Below are 6,314 nucleotides of genomic sequence, written 5' to 3'. Positions count from 1 at the left end.
CACAAGGAAATTGCAGTAGAATGATTACACAATAATCCAGTGAGGTACAGGAAGATGGGGAAAAGTGACTAGTTTTGAAGGAGATAGTAAGTGATTTTTAGGGGAGCTCGACGGGTGTGGAGAACATACTTTGGCTTTTGGACAAAGTCTGTTGGGCCTACAGAGCAGATAATGATATATGACAAAAGTCTGTTTATGTGTGTTGACAAACTTCAATGTCTCATTGTAGGATATGAGTTAAATTAATGAAAACTCAGGAAAAGCACCCGAGGTAACTATTTTCTTCTTTGGCTGTCCCAGACTTCAGGCAGATAAGGGAGTATCTGAGTAAGGCTTCATCAGTGTCTGCTCTTCTTCAAGTACCATTGGTTTAAAATAATCGGCACACCACAGTGCCATATTTTGGGGTGAAACTTCCCAGTCACCTTCCCATTTCACCTCTTCCCTCATCAGATTCATCTCATATGAAGCATACATTGATTTCATTCCAACAGCCTTAAGAGTCTTAACTCATTCTAGCATCAACTTAAAACATTAAAGGCCAAATTCTCATTTAAAAATTATCTAAATCAGATAAGGGTAGTACTTGCAGGAGAATTTCATACTCAGGCAAAATTTCTCTCTAGATGTGATCTAATGAAACCAGACAGGTTATGTGCTTCAAAAATATAATGGTGGGACAAGCATAGGATAGACATTCCCATTCCAAAAGGGGGAAATAGGAAAGAAGAAAGGAGTGAGGATTCCCTAGGAAGTACAAAATTTAGCAAGGCCATTTCCATGTAATCTTACTGCTTAAAAATAATCCTCTTCTTTTTAATGTTCTTACTTCCATGTCAACTATGGTGATTACATCACCTTTATGGCTTGGCAGGACAGCACCCATGCTTTAGCGTTCTGTGTGCCTCACAGTCCTACACTCAGAAAACAAATTTTTGTAGAGATGGAATCTCACTCTGTTGCACAGGCTGGTCTCAAACTCCTGGCCTCAAGCAATTCTCTTGTCTTAGGCCCTTAATGTGCTAGAATGTTAGGTATAAGCCACCATGCTCAGTCCTGCAATATTTTCTTTTTTTTGTTTGTTTGTTTCTTCAGAAGGTGCTTTATTGAAGGGAGGGGCTCCAGCATTGTACAACTCTAACTGGATCTCCTGGAAGCTTGCTCCTCATTTTTTGCTTGCCCTTGAACTTGGCTCTTTCATGAGGTTTGATCATATTGATCATATTCCTCCTCTGGAGGCTCTTGAACTGGTCTTGGAAGATGTTGCCCTTGGGCTTCAGGGTCCTGAGTGAGTCAGATAACTCCAAGCTAAGCTTCAGGTGGATGTCAGGAACCTGATATTTGAGCTGCACCATCCTATGGGGCTTGTCGGCCTCAGCCAGCTTCTGTGCTTGCCAGCGCCTCCACCACAGCGCCAGCCAATTGCCAGGCCATTTGGGCCTTAATCCCACGTAACCTGAAGAGTTACTGGTGCTGGAGCCTGCCAGCTCGGACGGCAGCCTGCTTTGCCTATAGGCGGGCCACCTTTTTCCTCCACTGCTATTGCTCCGACTACTTCTCAGCAGTGGGTAGGTGGATGGGTGGTGGACAGGCCTCAACTTTTCCTCCTCACGGACCTCACCCCTCTGTCCAGCTACCCATTGAAGTTTGACCCCTCCAGAAGCCCCTGACATAGCTCCCTGAACATGGAGTCCTGGGTGGCATCTTCCTCCCCTGGTGGGCAGATCCAGCTGCCACTGTAGCTTCTCCACCTCCTTCTGCCCCTGCAGTTCCACTTCGTGGACTACAGAGAGCAGGGTCTGGTGGTCTTCAAAGGACGGGGTTATAAGGGGCTCCAGTGAGCATCACCTCCACAGCACCTGCCTCTGAGGGCTTGGTGCAGAGATGTGGTGGTCGCTTTACTCCTTTCTTTTTACTCTGTTCCAGGAAAATCTCATCCTGGTCAAACAATGGCCTGTCTAGAAGGTCATCTGAGGCCCTGAGAGGGTAAAAGGGCCACTCAACAGCATTCTGGGGGCCAGCCTTGTCCTTGGCCACAGTCTCTGTGCACCTCCTGGAGCAGGTCACCCTGCTTTCCATTTTCTACCATAGCTGCTCCTTCTGCCTGAGCTTCTTGGCATTGGGGACATGGTGAGCAAGGATGTTTTTATGGGCATGGAACTTAGATGTGTTTTCAAGGATGAGATCAACCCAAAGGGTCCGCAGACCCGGAAAGCCACAATCTGTATTGCTTTCCAAGCCAGTTCTGACACCACAGTTGCTGCTTCCTGCCGCCATCTTATCAGAGAGCCCTGGAGGGTTTTTGATAGTCCTGCAAAAATATTATAATTACCCCATTCCATAATATTGTGCCTCCCAGGAAATGTTTACTTGAAAGTGGAGTATTATGACAATAAAACATTTTGAAAACCAAAGTGTGAAATATTGTTATGCTCAAGAAAGGTGACAATGGAAATGCAGGAAATTTACATTTAGCTATAATTTCCCATTTTCCATATGTATGGAACTTTTGGGGCAACTTTTGGGAAACTGTATTGTTCTAAATTCTGTTATTTCCTAGTTTTTCATTGTGTTGCATAGCATTCAAGTGTTTTGTTTATTTTTGTGTGTGTGTGTGTGTCAGAGTCTCATTCTATGGCCTTAAGTAGAGGGCTGTGGCATCATTACTTACAGCAACCTCAAACTCTTAGGTTCCAGTGACCCTCTTGACTCAGCCTCCTCAGCAGCAGGGACTACATACATGCACCATTACTCCCAGATAATTTTTCTGATTTTTAGTACAGATGGGGTCTCACTCTTGCTCAGGCTGGACTCAAACCTGTGAGCTCAAGCAATACACATGCCATGGCCTACTGGCGTGCTAGGATTATAGGTGTGAGCCACTGCACCCGGCCTTTACTCTTTTTTCCTATCAACATTATTTAAGTTTGCTGTGGACGTTTAACTATAGGTTCAGGTGTGCTTTGAGATTAAAAAATATATATATTTAAACCTTCCCTAGAGTATATGCCCAGAAGTGAAACTGAAGGTATGCTTATTTTTAACTTTACTTGATAATGCTAAGTTATTTCCATAATAGTTGTACATGTATAAATATGTGCTGCCACAAGCAGTATACAAGAGTTCCAGTTGCTCCACTTCCTGGTTCATTTTGATATTGGCTGATTTTAATTTTTTTCCAATATATATATTTTTGAATTTTGGTAGGACATTTGACATCACCTAATATAGAATTTACATATAAATTATCAATTGTACTGTGGTGTTTCACATAAAATGTATACTTTCTTCCTACACATGTAAAGTTAAAGAGGAATAAGAACAAAAGATACCCTATACATATGAAAATGCCCCCCTTTTTTTCCTGGCATTTGTAAGTCACACATATAAAATTAGTAACAACATAAGAATCCCCTAGCAAGGGACAGCTGAGAAAAATTATCTTTATCTAAAAATAAATCTAAATTATTTAGTGACTGAGGATTCTTTTCCAGTGTTCAAATCTCAGCATAATAAGTAACTCCATCGGGCGGTGCCTGTGGCTCAGTGGGTAGGGCGCCGGCCTCATATACCGAGGGCGGCAGGTTCAAACCCGGCCCCGGCCAAACTGCAACCAAAAAATAGCCGGGCGTTGTGGCGGGCGCCTGTAGTCCCAGCTACTCAGGAGGCTGAGGCAAGAGAATCGCTTAAGACCAGGAGTTGGAGGTTGCTGTGAGCTGTGTGAGGCCACGGCACTCTACCGAGGGCCATAAAGTGAGACTCTGTCTCTACAAGAAAAAAAAAAAAAAGGTAAAAAAAAGTAACTCCATCAACAATTATAACCTGCATATTTATAATATTTTTTCCTACATTTATTAACCCCACATTGGCAGAGGATTTCCTCCACAGGCACAGTCTCAGCTTCATAACCCTAATCCCATGTTAGTTCTATTCTTGCTTTGACATACCTGTTGGTAAAGAATGCCACCAATGGAAGACTTTCATCGTGTATTTCTACAAAAACATTCTGTACCAAGAGATTTGGGGAACAACTACGACTAAAGAAGTGGCCCACATTTCCTTCTTTTGTGGCATACAGTAAAAGCACATTCCCTTTACTGAACTTCCTTAGAGAATCAGATGAAGTCTTTTTGGTTTTATTTGGCAACTCTTCATCACAAAAGATCTGCTGTTTTTGACATGCTGAAGATTGTTCCTCTGGGGGTTTTGTATTGGAACTTCAAATTCTTTTTTTGTACTTTGATAATACAACATGATTGCATTTGTACATATGCCTTCTTTTGAAGTTTCTTTTCTTATAGTCTAGTCCCATTTCTTGCGTTTGATTGAAACAGCAGTGTCTTTGAACCTTGAACTTGGTTTGAATTTGAGTCCTTTTGAACTCCCCTGGTTTTAGAGCTCAGAAATTCCTGGGCTGTTTCAAATCTGTCATTATCTTCTGAGGTGACAGACTCCAAGGAAACAAATCCATCTTTTTCCCATTGCGTTGAAAAATGTCTATCTTGGATTTAGGACTTCTAATAACTGAATGATACTTAATTCTTGAAATATTGTTATACTTCATTTGCATAACAAGCCCCTTGGAATTCCTACTTTACTTTGGTGAACACTCTTCAATTCCAGCATTTCTAGGATGTGTTTCCAGCTCTAATGAAATAATTTCAACCTCAGATTCTGAACATGCAACTTATGTACTCTACTTTTTTTGAAAATGCATTTTTCATAGTATTCTTTTCTGTTCCATTTTCATCAATAGCATTAGATTTCTCAGCATTAGCTCTGCTTAGTAATCTTCCTGAATGGATAACAAACAAAAGTCCCTCTGTCGATATCATTCAGGCAGGGTATCCCCTAGCCTTTTTTCTAAGATTTGAACACTTATAGCTTCACTTGAAGATGTTGTTGGACAACTGGGTTTTGACACAATTTTCAATTACATTTGCACAACAAACTGCATTTATAAATGACAGTAGGTTCTTGTCTCTGTATTTTTTTTATTTATATCCAGAGGGTACTTTATTACTTGAAAAGGGAGAAGTTTTTGGCATTCCTTACTGTCAGCTGAAGACACACATTTTGCTATGTCCACGCAGCACTCAAAACAATCACATGAATCAGTGAACATGGTGGAAAAGCCATTAAAATGGTATGCATGTGGCCACATGGTCTTCTGGTACTTAAACTGTTGTAGCTTTCTACTATCAATTTCATTAGAGAAAGGAATGGGCACAGATTCCACTTTATTGCTAATGTCCACATCAGAAACAATTTCTTCTTGCTTTTGGTACTTCCCAGTCAAGTGCAGTGAAAAGTGACATTTCTGGAAGTGACATTTAATTTGTAGCTGTAGAGGGATTTCTCCATTGAAGGATGGTAGCATTTTCATTAGACAAGCCCCAGAAGACGCATGACTTTGGTAAGATAGATTCAAAGATGATTATTTTCCTCTAAACTTTATAATTTTAATTTTTAGAGAAAAAATTTCTCATGTTCTTTAGATAGAAGTGCACAGTCTTTTCCAATGTTTTTATATGATGTAGAAGGAAATGTATTTCATTGGTTTTCCTGTTCATTCTGAGCACAGGTATATGATCCTTTATGAAAGCTTAATTGTTACTTATAGTTGCTTTAGTCACTAGAATCATTGCTTGGATGTATTCTTTACTTGTAGCAGACCCATCTTTAGTCTTTCATTTCAGTGACTGTGGCATATTTTGCACTAGTTCAAATGTGAAGTCCACTTTTCCATCATCTTTCATTCAGAAAGTTTTTACATATCATTTTTTCCTCCCATCCTTTGGTGTTCATGAATATAAGACTCTTCAACATTAGTTTTATCAGAGAACAGAATGGTATGAATCTCTTTGACAGTAAAATATAATTGGAATCCAATTGTTGTCTCTATGAAATTTGCAGTCCACAGACAATATGCATCATTATACCATTCTAAACTCAATATCTTTCGATACTTGAAATTAAAAATTAGAAACTGTAGTTGAAAAATCTTTCAGAAATCACAAATAATCCAACCACATCACAAGTCCATGCATCTTTAAGTGAAAATTTTGCTTGTACCAAATCATTGACAATAATTTTTTATTGAAAACCAACTTTAACTTTGGTCCACAAATGCATGAAACATTCATCTGTGTTGTAGCAGTGTCCTAGTGCACCACCTCCTGATTGGCTACCAGAGCTCTCAACTTCTTCCAATATATTATCCAGCTTAGATTTATATTTCTCTGTTTCTTAGATGGAGCAATATTCTCATAGGCTTATTTGCCATCTGTGTTTCTCTTTCTTTTATGAAAGGC

The 6,314-nt window shown here is 40.0% G+C and overlaps 1 pseudogene; it reads right to left on the bottom strand.

Annotated features, from left to right (window-relative positions):
• Window positions 1-1,103: 1,103 nt before the first annotated feature.
• Window positions 1,104-5,774, bottom strand: LOC128578975 (histone-lysine N-methyltransferase SETDB2-like; annotated as a pseudogene).
• Window positions 5,775-6,314: the final 540 nt, after the last annotated feature.

Source organism: Nycticebus coucang, chromosome Y, assembly GCF_027406575.1.
Source record: "Nycticebus coucang isolate mNycCou1 chromosome Y, mNycCou1.pri, whole genome shotgun sequence".
Lineage (NCBI taxonomy): Eukaryota > Metazoa > Chordata > Mammalia > Primates > Lorisidae > Nycticebus > Nycticebus coucang.
Note: the sequence above shows the minus strand (reverse complement) of the source record. Positions and strands in the feature narration are given on the sequence as shown.